The sequence below is a fragment of the Lithobates pipiens genome, unplaced genomic scaffold, assembly GCF_037356315.1.
Source record: "Lithobates pipiens isolate NorthernLeopardFrog02 unplaced genomic scaffold, aLitPip1_a1.2 Scaffold_8, whole genome shotgun sequence".
Taxonomy (NCBI): domain Eukaryota; kingdom Metazoa; phylum Chordata; class Amphibia; order Anura; family Ranidae; genus Lithobates; species Lithobates pipiens.
The window spans coordinates 238,590,872-238,604,327 of NW_027507903.1; the positions used below are offsets into that span (position 1 = coordinate 238,590,872).

The 13,456-nt window shown below is 37.5% G+C and overlaps 1 protein-coding gene across 1 annotated transcript in view; it reads right to left on the reverse strand.

Moving 5' to 3' along the window:
* Positions 1-13,456, reverse strand: part of TRHDE (thyrotropin releasing hormone degrading enzyme) — a 1,116,537-nt gene that overhangs the window by 949,642 nt on the left and 153,439 nt on the right. The window lies entirely within an intron of this gene.

Below are 13,456 nucleotides of genomic sequence, written 5' to 3' on the forward strand. Positions count from 1 at the left end.
CTCTTTCTCATGTTCTAAAGATGGAAGGTATGTACAGGCATAACCCACGTTTAAATACACAATGGGGTTTATTTACTGAAGCTGGAAAGTGCAAAATCAGGCTCACTTCTGCATAGAAAACAATGAGCTTCTAACCCCAGCTTGTTCAATTAAGTTTTGATAATAAAACCTGAACGTTCATTGGTTTCTATGCAGAAGTGATCCTGATTTTGCACTTTCCAGCTTTAGTAAATAAACCCCATTATGTACTTAAAAGTGGGGTATGCCTGTACATACTGCTGTGGCTAATTAAAGTGAAAACTGTTGGCGCTATATAAATCCTGTATAATAATAATAATAATAATTCTGGGAAATTGAGAAAATGGGGGCAGGCAATTCAATCCAGTAAGGTCAACTAAACCACTTTGAGTGATAGTGGCCTTCATATTTACTAAGCAGATATTAATTCATTAAACTGTCAGAAAAAAAACAAAAAACAGTATGTGACACATTTTCCCTTTTCTACACCCAGGGCAAAAAAATACATTCATGAAAGTGTATTCATGGAAAACAATCTGTTAACAGTGAATGGAGGGATAATTTTGGGATAAAAATAGTAGCTATGTAAAAGCAATATATCAGTGCGCTAACAATTGGCGCTTTATGGAAATGAAACCATGGTTAGTGCTAATAATGTAAATACTTCCCACTGTATTTATAATCTCCATGATAATAAATAGCACAAAGTGCTTCTTACGAAAAACCTGAAACCAGGTCATTATTGCAACATCGGTGTATTGTTAGTGCACTCCATGTTTTACACAGTTAATACAACATCTTGGTCACATCTATCAGTTATCAGTAGCATGCAGGCTTTAGGTATTTGTGGTGCACAATAGGGTGTGAATTACAATTCTGTTGCTGTTGGGCTTAACAGCAGGAGTCTGAAATTTGTAGCAATTTACAGATTCCTTGTTGCCCTGGTTACTTGGTATGCTTTAAGAGAGATTAAAGAATCCCTACAAATCCTGGATCCCTCTTGGGTGATTATTAACACAACTAACTACCCAATACTTAATCTGAACAAATGATTTTGCAAGGGAACCCATTTCCAAACATGGCAATTTGAGCAATTCATTTGGCAAATGTTAACGTAAAGACTGTATATTGTTCCTAAATCATATTTAAAAAAATCACTGCTGACAGAAAAATATCTATTTGGTGTCTATCATATTTATTGCATGATAGGATATTCCACAAATTACCATGTGAGCTTTCCAAATTCAGCAGTTCTAAAATATAAGTGAATGTCATATAATGTATTTTTTTTCTCTTTATAAAGGCTTTTACCTGTTTCCAAAAATTTCATTTTGACCCTATTTACCCCTTGTAGTGGAGACTGATGAGATCTTCCTTACCGTAACCTTATCTAAACTACAACTAAGATCTCAACAAATCTATGCAAAGTCTCAAATCTCAGTTAACAGAATGCAATACTGTAGGTCAGGGATATGCAATTAATGGAAATCCAGCTGTTGCAGAACTACAAGTCCCATGAGGCATAGCAAGACTCTGACAGCCACAAGCATGACACCCAGAGGCAGAGGCATGATGGGACTTGTAGTTCAGCAACAGCTGGAGGTCCACTAATTGCAGATCCCTGCTGTAGGTGCATAGGAAACAACACCCTCATTAGTGATGCAATATTCTCCAGGTCTGTGATATTTAGAATATCCCCAGTACTTCTGCTATTTAGAATATCGCCAGTACTTGCAATGCATGGACATTTTAAATATGGTTATAACTACAAATTCATAAAAACGAAAAAAGAGAGGCCATTGCTTGCATTGCTACTCAAGCTGTGATCGCTCTCTAAACAAAACAAGTTATACGACTTTGCACATCTTGTTTTGAGGATCTTGCACTGTATTTAACGGATTTAAGCCAAACTTCAGTTTGGCTTTAAAAGGGTATCTATCGGAATATAAAAATATGGATGCTGTCATTATAGGCTTATGTTTAAAGGTGCTTCCTCCATGAATGACATTCTAATTCTTCGTGACATATTGAGCCAATGGCCCAGAACAAGCAAGTGCCTATTGGATGTCCTGACACCTGTTAGACACAGGGTTGTTCCAGATCAGCAGCAGGTCATCACGAGGAAAGGAAAAAAAGATGACAGCTCTAGTTCTTACACCTATAAAAAAAACTGCAAAAATCACAGCATTTATATTTCTACCCTGACAGCATTCTTTTACAGTTGTGTAAAATTAGAGATATTTGTGCAATTTTTACATTTACGAACCGCAATTAAAATGTTATTATGTACAATCTGTAGTTCACTATCAGTTTAATTCCAATATTAAGAGAGCACTTGGGCTGCTATTGCTGACCTCTAGAAATGCTAATTTCCTTGCTTACATACTAATTTTATTGGTCTAAAAAAACACAGCTTACGTTACTGAGCTGAGATTATGCATAGAAGGAGATCTCACCTAAAGCGTTTGTTACCCCAACATTTTATATTCCTGATATGAGACTGTTGTACCATGTATTTGTATGAAAAAAGTATTATACTCTCTTTGTATTGCTTTATTTATGTGAAATCCCTGGTGTTTCTGCTAGTCCCTCTGCTTTCCTATTAAAAACTGACCACACTAAGCAGGAGAACACACCATGGTCAGTTTGCTAGCTATGCTGGGAACTCAGCCTGCCCTCCTCCAATGATCAAACTTGTTCTAACGTGTCCCCGCTGCACAGCCATTCACTGGCAAGCTCAGCGTACTGTAGCTTCTCCTCCCCCTAGATCTAATGCAGCTGAGAACAGAGGGAATGTGATAATTTTATAAAAAAAGTGGGAAAGGGTATTTATAAAGTTTTTTTTATATATCTATACAAAAAATGTTTTGACTTTCATTACTATTTTACACTGAATGGGTTATTTTACAAGGTGATCGTTTACAATCACTTTAACTCACACTTCATCTACTCCAATGTTTGATCTGGGTCAGTGAATCAAGGAAATTAAACAAAAAACAGAGAGGTAACTAACATTTTCATAATGTGGACACAATGGCAGTGGTATTATTCCCAGTGCAGGTACACTGTTTAAAAGTTAGTGGCAGCATGTTGAGGACTTCTTTAAGTCACCCTTTCAATAGATCAATGGACCTGGAGATATAGTTAGCTAAAACAATTTGCTCTTAACACTGTATGTAAACATTGAATGTGCCCTCCAATGCTTTCAAACCTTCCCCATTTTTAAAAGAAGCTGTCAAAAATATAAGCGTTTCAATGGGAGGGTTAGAAGGTGAGGGGCAGGGCTAAGGTCCAACTTTTACAGCAACATTCAAGATTTGCACAACTTTACATGCCTATGATGGTGCATGGGTGCACCGATTGTTTTGACATACGTTTTTCACCTAAGGCAGAATTAAAGGCTTAACACTTACCTCTGTTGCAATGATCCAACGCCTGCAAGGTCCCTAGTGAGAGCTTCTCCCCAGGTTTTTCAAGCTGCTGATCTTTGGCCATCTTGACCGGTTTTGTTTTTATAGGCTTTTTTCCCTTTACCTCCCCTGGTGATCCACTCAGTAACACACCTTCTCTCTTAGGCTAGGTTCACCTCTGTATGGGTAGTTCCTAATGCAGGTCCACACCTGACCTCGCACTTGCAGTTTCCATGCGGACTGCAATTTCTAAAATGTTGCAGGGACCTTTTTCTGCATTTCAGGAGGCATAAATGCCATGCCCGTGCAAAAACGCGGTTCACAGAGCTGTATATGTGTGAACCTAGCCTTATGCTGCGTAAACACGTTTAGAATTCTCGTCGGAAAAAGCTATGATGGTTTTTCCGATGAAATTCCACTCAAACTTGGCTTGCATACACACGGTCACACAAAAGTTTGCTGAACTTTTGACCGTCAAGAACGTGGTGATGTACAACACTACGACGAGCTGAGAAAATGAAGTTCAATGCTTCCGAGCATGCGTCAAATTGTTTCTGAGCATGTGCAGGAATTTGGCGTGTCGGAATTGCTACAGAGGAACGGAATTTCCAATCGAAACATTTTCCGTCAGAAAAATTGAGAACATGCTCTCAATCTTTTGCTTTTGCTTCTTTTGGTGGAAATTTGGCCAACAAAATTCCTACGGAGCATGCACACAGTCATATTTTCCAACGAGAAGCTCTCTTCGGTCTTTTGCTGGCCGAATTTCCGATTGTGTGTACGCAGCATTAGAGTGTCTGCATTCTAAATGAAATAGTAAAGCTGTCACCTCAGGACAACAACGTCAGTCTGGGGAGAGGGTTATGTTAGACTAGCAGATTTAGATGGATTTGACTAACACATTTTAGCTGTTTAACACTTTATAAGCAGTTATAGCAAACTGTTTTTTTTTTTTTGGGATAAAGTTTTTTCATAAATGAATAAAAGCTGACTAATGTATGCACCCCTGTTAGTCTTATATGGTTTGTCTCAACCCTCTATCTGCTGCTTTATCTGAACAGCTTGCTTAAGGAAGTTAAAAAAAAATGACTTATTGGCTGGATCAACACGTGACAATAAAAAAAAAAATATATATATATATCCATATCTAAGAATTGTTAAGCTACATTTTCATAAAAATAGTTTCTAGGTTTAATACCACTTTTAGCTTTTTATGTTTTTGTCATTATGTGCTCAGTTTGAAATGTCTGGGCTTGTGACAGGTTTATGTGAAGAATCCTTAGGCTTTGGAGAAGTGGTGCATGCCAAGAATGCTAGTGCCTATAAAAAAAAACATACAGAACTGAGGAATTTGGCTTTCCCTGTTGTGCTTCAGAGAAATTTCAAACATATCTCAGCATACCATTCAGTTAATGACTACTGACATCTTAAAGTGAACCGATAGGAAATGGTGTTTAGTGGGGCTGCAAAGCAAGAAAATAGCTCTGGCTACAGGTGACAACAGCTGGACATTTTGTTATCCCCTACAGCTTTTGATGATGCCTGAGAAAATTAGAAAATGTAATAGTAAAAGGAGAAAAGTTTGGGCTCTTTTAGGAACTAGATCTTTAAAATGGTCTATTTGTTCAGTGAAAACATTTCAAAAGGAATAGAAGATGTGAAAGAAAACCTCTTATAACAAACATGGAGGCTGAACTGAAAATATCAGTCGCTTATAGTCAATATTTGAGTCACTGGGTAGAAGTATGCAGATCAAAACTTCGGACTTCACTCCAGCTTTAGGGACCCCATACTCGTACCAAGTCAAGCAATAAAAGCCAGGCGACTAGAATTTTTAGGATGAGGTCAACAATAACAGACTTGTATTAGTCTTTAAAAGTTGGTTGTATAATGGTATTTCCAAGAAAACATTAATTTCCAAGAAGAATCACTTCTTGAACATATTACACAGAGACTCTTCCCAGTAGTAAAGATGTGAAATACGGACTCCTTTTTTAGAGAGAGTGTATAGTAGGAACAATAATTATTTCCCTTTTTGTAGTCCTTTTTTTCGAAGCTATTTTAGGGAAAGATAGAGAACTGATGTAGGTTAGTTATAGCTTAGCTCTACCCAGAGGGTTAATGTTGTGTGTGAAATCGCTACAGGCTTTTTATCCAGCAGTTATGGTTTTCATCAAAGGTTATAAATCCTGCCATTTTCAATGCCTAAGTGTAAGTCACCAGCCCAACATTATGTGTGCCTACCTGTGAAGCGACTTGTGTTGGGTAATTAAACATACGCAACAACCAACGCTACAGTATGGAGATGCCATTCTGCATTTTATAAAACAAGTCACATCATAACAGCTCAAAATCATATTATGATATAAAACACATGTCATGAATCAAGTCAGGCACCTATATATATATTCCCATGCATCATGACAATATCACACATAATTGCTTATTGATTAGGAACAGAAAGACAGAATTTCATTGTTTTTACAAAGCAATTCTTTTTATTGAATTTATTTTATTAAAGTCTGAGTAAGACTTCAGATTTCTATTGTGAAAAGGCCACAAAATGCGCAAGAAATAATTTGTAACCATATCATGCTATAAGAAAAAATATATGAAGACACACAATATTTCAATATAGATTTTTTTTAGATCCCAAAAGTTTACACATGTTTGTACCAACAATCCAGAGAGCACAATGTCAGGGTTAGGTATATTTTAGATTTATTTCTATTAAATAGTTTAAAGAGGAATTTAAGTTCCATTGTGAGAAACAGTAAGCAGGCATACTTTTTATTGCAGAAGAGACATGCACTGTCTCTTCTGCAATAAAATGCCCATACCTGCCTGCTCACTGTCTTCTCTGATGCTGTAAACTGAGATGCCTATGTGCATTAATAACAAATCCACAGCTTACAGTGCCAGTCTCTGAGTGCCAGGATGACTAGCTCCTGTGCATGCGCAGGAGTAGCATCATCCCCCACTGGCTAATAAAGAGGCTTGAAGTCTGACACTCAGAGGAAGATGCCGGAACCAGCAAGGGACTATTAGGCAGGTAAATATTCACCTTTTAGTTCCATTTAAAGTGTTTAGGGTAGAAATAAGATTAAAGATCAGGAATATGGCAGTTTCACTTTGTCAAGCCACTGGCACAAAAATCTTATATATATATATATATATATATATCACAAATGATTCCCAGAGTACTCTGAGGTAGCTAAAGAAACAGCACAGAAGACACAACATGCTTTGAAGTACCATTTTTTTTCTGACATAAATTTTGGATTGAGCCATTCAATAAAGGAATGAGTTGCGGGGATGGCTCACTACTGATATGTCGTTGGGGTAACATAGTGAAGAATGTAAACTGAACTTTCACTTTGCATGGGAATTTTCATTTCACTTATTGAATGTAGTGAAAATTCACTTAGCAAAGCATACCTCATCGATTGCAAGGATTTTTTTTTTTAAAAAGCAGGATTTTTCTTTGCACATGATGGATGATTTAAGTCAGCAGAGCAGTATGTACTAAGCCAAGGGTGGACAAATCCTAGTGGCCAGGTCATCATGATGATAAAAAAAGTTCCCTGGTGACCAGGTATTTATATATATCTGACAACTGCCACTAAATGACGCCTACTAGAAATGGGATTTCCTCATTGACTTTAGTTACTTCAACAGCCAGGGATCCTAGAAGAAATAGGATCTCCCCAATCGCTAAATGTTTGGAAAACAATAAATCTGTATTGCTGACTAACAAACTCATGTGTACACATATCAAACTATGCAACAAATAAATACTTTCATTAAATTAAAAAATAAAGCTGTTTCTAAAGAAAGATTATTTATTTGTACATAACTCCATATGGGTCAGTACTGTGGAAGTGAGAGCACATGTGGGTCGGTACTGTAAGAGTGAGAGTATATGGGCCAGTACTGTGAAATTAAGTGATAATGTGGGACAGTTCTGTGAGACCAAGAGAAAATATGGGTCAGTAGTAATGTGGAGTCAGTACTGTGCGTATGTGATTTTTTTTGTGAATTTGTGTGTTTATGCCACTAAAATACATTTTGGAAATTCCACTATGGTTACCACCTGTAATTTACTGGCTCTTAAAATGTTTCAGCTAGCTGCTAGATCTCTGCAAGATTCATCTAAGCCTGTCTTAAGCCAAGAGAAAATATCCTTGCAAAGGTAAAATTCACTTTGCTAAGTGAACGACCTATACTCCTTGAATAAATTAACCACATTCAATTATCTAGAATGAAAATATCAATGAGTTAAAAAATCGTATTTATTATTGTTTGATATATTAAAAAATAATATATATGTACTATGTGTAATGTATTAATTACAAAGACATCCAATGTTCCAATATTGTGACAAACACCTAAACAGCACCCTGAAAATTTGTCACTACCCCCTATGCATACATTATTACAGAACCCAAAGGTTTCTTTGTGTATTCATTATTTTAAAATTAATCAGGTATGAGGTGACATTTGATCACTCATGAAGTAATCATGTAATGTTTGTCTTAACCAATTAAACTGTTTAAATAATAGGTTTTTGAATTAAAAAAAAAAACTTTAATGTAGGTTAGTAAGCCTAAAGATGTGTGTTACAAAGTTGGATAGTTACATAGTTAATCAGGTTGAAAAAAGACACAAGTCCATCCAGTTCAATCTTAAAAACAATAAATAAAATAAAAAATATCGTACAATCCAATATACCAATTTTATACCCACAGTTGATCCAGAGGAAGGCAAAAAAAAAAAAACTGAAGAAGAGCATGCTCCAATTTGCTACAGCAGGGGAAAAAAATTCCTTGTTGATCCCCCAAGAGGCAATCGGATTTTTCCTGGATCAACTTTACCTATAAATGTTAGTACCCAGTTATATTAGGTACATTCAGGAAAGTATCCAGGCCTTTCTTAAAGCAATCTACCTCTGGCGGGAGTCTATTCCACACTTTCACAGCTCTTATTGTGAAGAAACTTTTCCATATTTGAAGATAAAATCTCTTTTCTTCTAGATGTAAAGTGTGCCGCGTGTCCTCTGGGTTGACCTACAGAGAATAACTCAACATCAAGTTCACTATATGGACCCCTTATATATTTGAACATGTTGATCACCTCCCCCCTTAGGCCGCGTACACACGGGCGGATTGTCTGTCCAACTTAGTCCGCTGAACAGTGTTTCAGCGGACAATCCGCTCGTGTGTGGGCTTCAGCTGACTTTTTCAGCGGACAGTCTGACGAACAAAGTCTTACGGAATTTCCGTAAGACAGTCCGTTCAAACTTGGTTTTGTCCGTCCAAACTTGGTTTCAGCGGACAGTCCGCTCGTGTGTAGGCAAGTTGGACGGACTAAGTATGGCGCATGCTCAGAAAGGGTTTACACGGCCGAAGGTTGCATTGCAGTGTATAGGACGTCGTTTTTCTAGTCCCGTCGTACGTGCTGTACACGTCATCACGCACGCTTTCAGCGGACTGTCTACTCATCGTGTGTGGTCAAGTCCGTTCATGCAAATTTTGAACGGACTGTCTGTCGGATTGTCTGCCGAACTTAGTTGGGCAGACAATCCGCCCGTGTGTACGCGGCCTTATTCTCTGCTCGAGAGTGAATAAATTGAGTTCCTCTAATCTTTCCTCATAGCTGAGCTCCTCCATGCCTCTTATCAGTTTGGTTGCCCTTCTCTGCACTTTCTCCATTTCCCCGATATCCTTTTTAAGAAATGGTGCCCAAAACTGAGCTTCATATTCCAGGTGAGGTCTTACTAATGATTTGAACAGGGGCAAAATTATATCTCTCTCTCTGGAGTCCATACCTCTCTTAATACAAGAGAGGACTTTGCTAGCTTTGGAAACAGCAGCTTGACATTGCATGTTATTATCGAGCTTGTGATCTACCAAAACCCCCAGATCCTTCTCCACCACGGATTCCCCCAGTTGTGCTCCCCCTAGCATGTATGATGCATGCATATTCTTAGCCCCCAAGTGCATAACTTTACATTTATCAACATTAAACCTCATCTGCCATATAGTTGCCCATAGTCGTGTTCTTGCTCAAAAGAAGATAACCTAATACTTCAGAAATAAATTAGTAACAAATCCACTGTATATTCTGTTTAATGTAGCTCCTTTTCTACATGCATGGGGGTTCTGAGTACATGAAATTATACTGGAAACTGATATTTTCAGTGAATGAACAGAGATGTTATTTGATTGAGAATGCAGTCATGTTTATACGATGATGGCTTTCTGAATTATTCAGGCACTTAGATACAATTATTATGAGCTGCTGACATGATTTTTACATTGTATATGATTAATTGGGCAGAGGGTCTTATATAGGTGATTTGCAGTTTGTATGAACTTTAAGAAGTTTTAATATATTTATAATGAAACTTTTTATCTATATATTAAATGGGTGCCTGTTTTTATTTTTTTATTGATTTTTTTAACATGTTAATCATTTAATAGTTTGAAATATGTATAATTCACCCACACAAAAGTTACATTTGTATTTTTTTTCCTTTAGGTTTTTTTTTGTATTTATTATTACTGTTCCAGGTGAATGGCATTTGGATAGCTTGACCTGTGGCACTGGGGTCCTGGATTTAATTACCACAAAAAAAATAGGGATCTGACAGCACAGTGAACAGGAAATTCCAAAACAAAACAATGAGTTAGCTCATCCTGGTTTGAGGTTTAATAGAGTTAAAAATTAAAGCTGATAAAAAAAGCCAAATATTTACAAAAAATGCCAAAACACTTTTTATATATCATCTATAAAATAACTTTGTGGACACCTTTTACAAATAAACAACGCAAAATTCTTATTAGCGTGCCGTTAAGGCATTATATATTATTAGAATGTAAATATGGCCAGGTTTTGGTCATTCAAATATTTACATATTAAACTTCACTCCTCACTTACCTGTGTAGCTGCAGGCAATCTGGAGGAATTAACCGTCAAAGTGCAATACCAAAAGCACTGAAGTTGTCTAAGGTCAATGTCACAGTTGCAATACTACCTTTGGTGAGGGATTGCTATAGACAACCCAGAGGAGTTGCAATGGCTTAGACCAGTGATGGTGAACCTTGGCACCCCAGATGTTTTGGAACTACATTTCCCATGATGCTTAACTACACTAAGGAGTGCATGGGCATCATGGGAAATGTTGTTCCAAAACATCTAGGGTGCCAAAGTTCGCCATCACTGGCTTAGAATAATGTCCCACTTACAATCCAAGAAGTCACCAACAACAGGATCGCTAGAATATGCAGAAAAAAACACTCACCTGCTTGAATGAGTCAGTCTCTCGCTGGCTGGATTAATGAGGGGTTGCCCCTCACTGCTGACTAATGTTCTAAAGCATGATTGGCAGCAAGGTAGTGATGCCTCATTGCACCTGAGGGAGCAACACATACAAGCAGGTGAGTGTTCTTCCTGCATCTTTTAGCAATCCCGTTGCTGGTGTTTTCTTGGATTGTAAGTGTAACATTACTCAAAGTCATTGCAACTCAACCTGCTCCCCCTCCCAGATGAGAATAAGCATCATTCCAGGTTTCCAAGTCTCTAATATGTACACAAACTATAAAAAGCACGCAGGTGGAAAAAAAAGGATACAGCCTTGGTTCACATGACCTTAACACATTTAAATGTGTCTCTTCCTGGTAAAAGGTTCTCTTTTTGTTGTTGAAATTGCAATATACAGTATCCAAAGCTGTCTTACTTTCTGATACACAGTATCCATGATTTTGCTGCTTTCAAGCTCACAGGTATTATGTGACAACTTCATAAAAGTAAGAAAGTGTCACAAAATACTACGCAAAACTAAAATAGTAAAACTGGTTACTCTTAAACAATCCTTTACAAACTTGCTTTGTCAATTTAAAAAAATCTCCAGGAAGAGGCCTGCTCAGTGCTCGGAGAAGAAATCCCCATAGTATAGCCTTGTTTGCTCACATGTTTATATAGCCAATTACCTATTGCCTTCAATCATCCATTCAATCATTCATTCATAAACTGCCCGCGGGCATAGCTGTAGTTGAACTTGCGTGGTTTGCAATAAACATATAATCCCTGACTGCTTATTCACAGTGGAGCATCCACAGCTAAAAAATGTATACACCCATCAATAAACTCCACATGAAAGATTAATTAAATCCTTAAAGTGGTGATATTTGTTAAGGCTTTTTCAACTGCTAGCATTTCTGTGTGGCAGCTACCATTTAACAGATTTTTCCTGGTATTTTTTTTTCTTTACAAGGAAGGTCAGTAGGACTCCTATCAACCCTCCTACTTTTTATAGGCCTGGAACTGGCATGCATAACGAGCTAACACATGTCCATAGACAATTTAAACATGCATGCTAGGTCCAACTCACACCAAAGGCAAGTCACCAGCATGTTTTTGAAGTGTAGTAGAAAATCCACACCTGCAAACCAACGTATAAAACATTGTGGCCAAGATTCACACCAAGATCACCAGCACTACAAGGCAGAAGTGCTAACCACTAAGCCATTGTGCACTTGATAAATATATAGTAAATCCTAAATAGATATATCAAGCAAATGAACAGGGCCTTGCAAAAGTATTCACCCCCCTTGGCTTTTTACCTATTTTGTTACATTACAGCCTTTAGTTCAATTTTGAATCTGAATTATATGTGATGGAGCAGAACACAATAATCTAAGTTGGTGAAGTAAAATTAGAAAAATATATACATAAAACAATTTTTCAGAAATAAAAAACTGATAATTGGCATGTGCGTATGTATTCGCCCCCTTTGTTGTGAAGCCCATAAAAAGCTCTAGTGCAACCAATTACCTTCACAAGTCACATAATTAGTGAAATGATGTCCACCTGTGTGCAATCTAAGTGTCATATGATCTGTCATTACATATACACATCTTTGTGAAAGGACCCAGAGGTGTAACACCTAAGCAAGAGGCACCACTAACCAAACACTGCCATGAAGACCATGGAACTCTCCAAACAAGTAATAGACAATGTTAAAGAGAAGTACAAGTCAGGGTTAGGTTAGAAAAAAAAATATCCAAATTTTTGATGAGTTTGCGAAAAAGGCATGTGGGAGACTCCAAAATGTATGGAGGAAGGTGCTCTGGTCTGATGAGACTAAAATTTAACTTTTTGGCCATCAAACAAAACACTATGCTTGGCACAAACCCAACACCCAATCACCCAAAGAACACCATGAAACATGGTGGTGGTGGCATCATGCTGTGGGGATGTTTTTCACCAGTTGGGACTGGGAAACTGGTCAGAATTGAGGGAAAGATGGATGGTGTTAAATACAGGGATATTCCACTCTTTGTGTGATTTGAGGCTAGGACGAAGGTTCACCTTCCAGCAGGACAATGGCCCCAAACACACTTCTAAAGCAACACTTGAGTGGTTTAAGGGGAAACATGTAAATGTGTTGGAATGGCCTAGTCAAAGCCCTGACCACAATCCAATAGAAAATCTGTGGTCAGACTTAAAGATTGCTGTTCACAAGCGCAAACCATCCAACTTGAAGGAGCAGGAGCAGTTTTGCCAGGAATGGCCAAAAATCCCAGTGGAAAGATATGGCAAACTCATAGAGACTTATCCAAAGCGACTTGGAGCTGTGATAGCTGCAAAAGGTGGCTCTACAAAGTATTGACTTTTAGGGGGGTGAATAGTTATGCACATAGACTTTTTCTGTTATTTTTTCCTATTTATTGTTTGCTTCACTGTAAAAAAAAAAAAAATCTTCAAAGTTGTGGGCATGTTCTGTAAATGAAATGATGCAAATCCTCAAACAATCCATGTTAATTCCAAGTTGTGAGGCAACAAAACATGAAAAATGCCAAGGGGGGTGAATACTTTTGCAATGCACTGTATATCTGGTAATAATATACCCACCAGTGATTATCCTTAACTATGACACTAACTATGACTATACATGTAAATGTGAAAACCAACCTAACTTAAAATCAAAATGTTGTTCCACCATTGGCAGCCCAGCTTTTCATAAC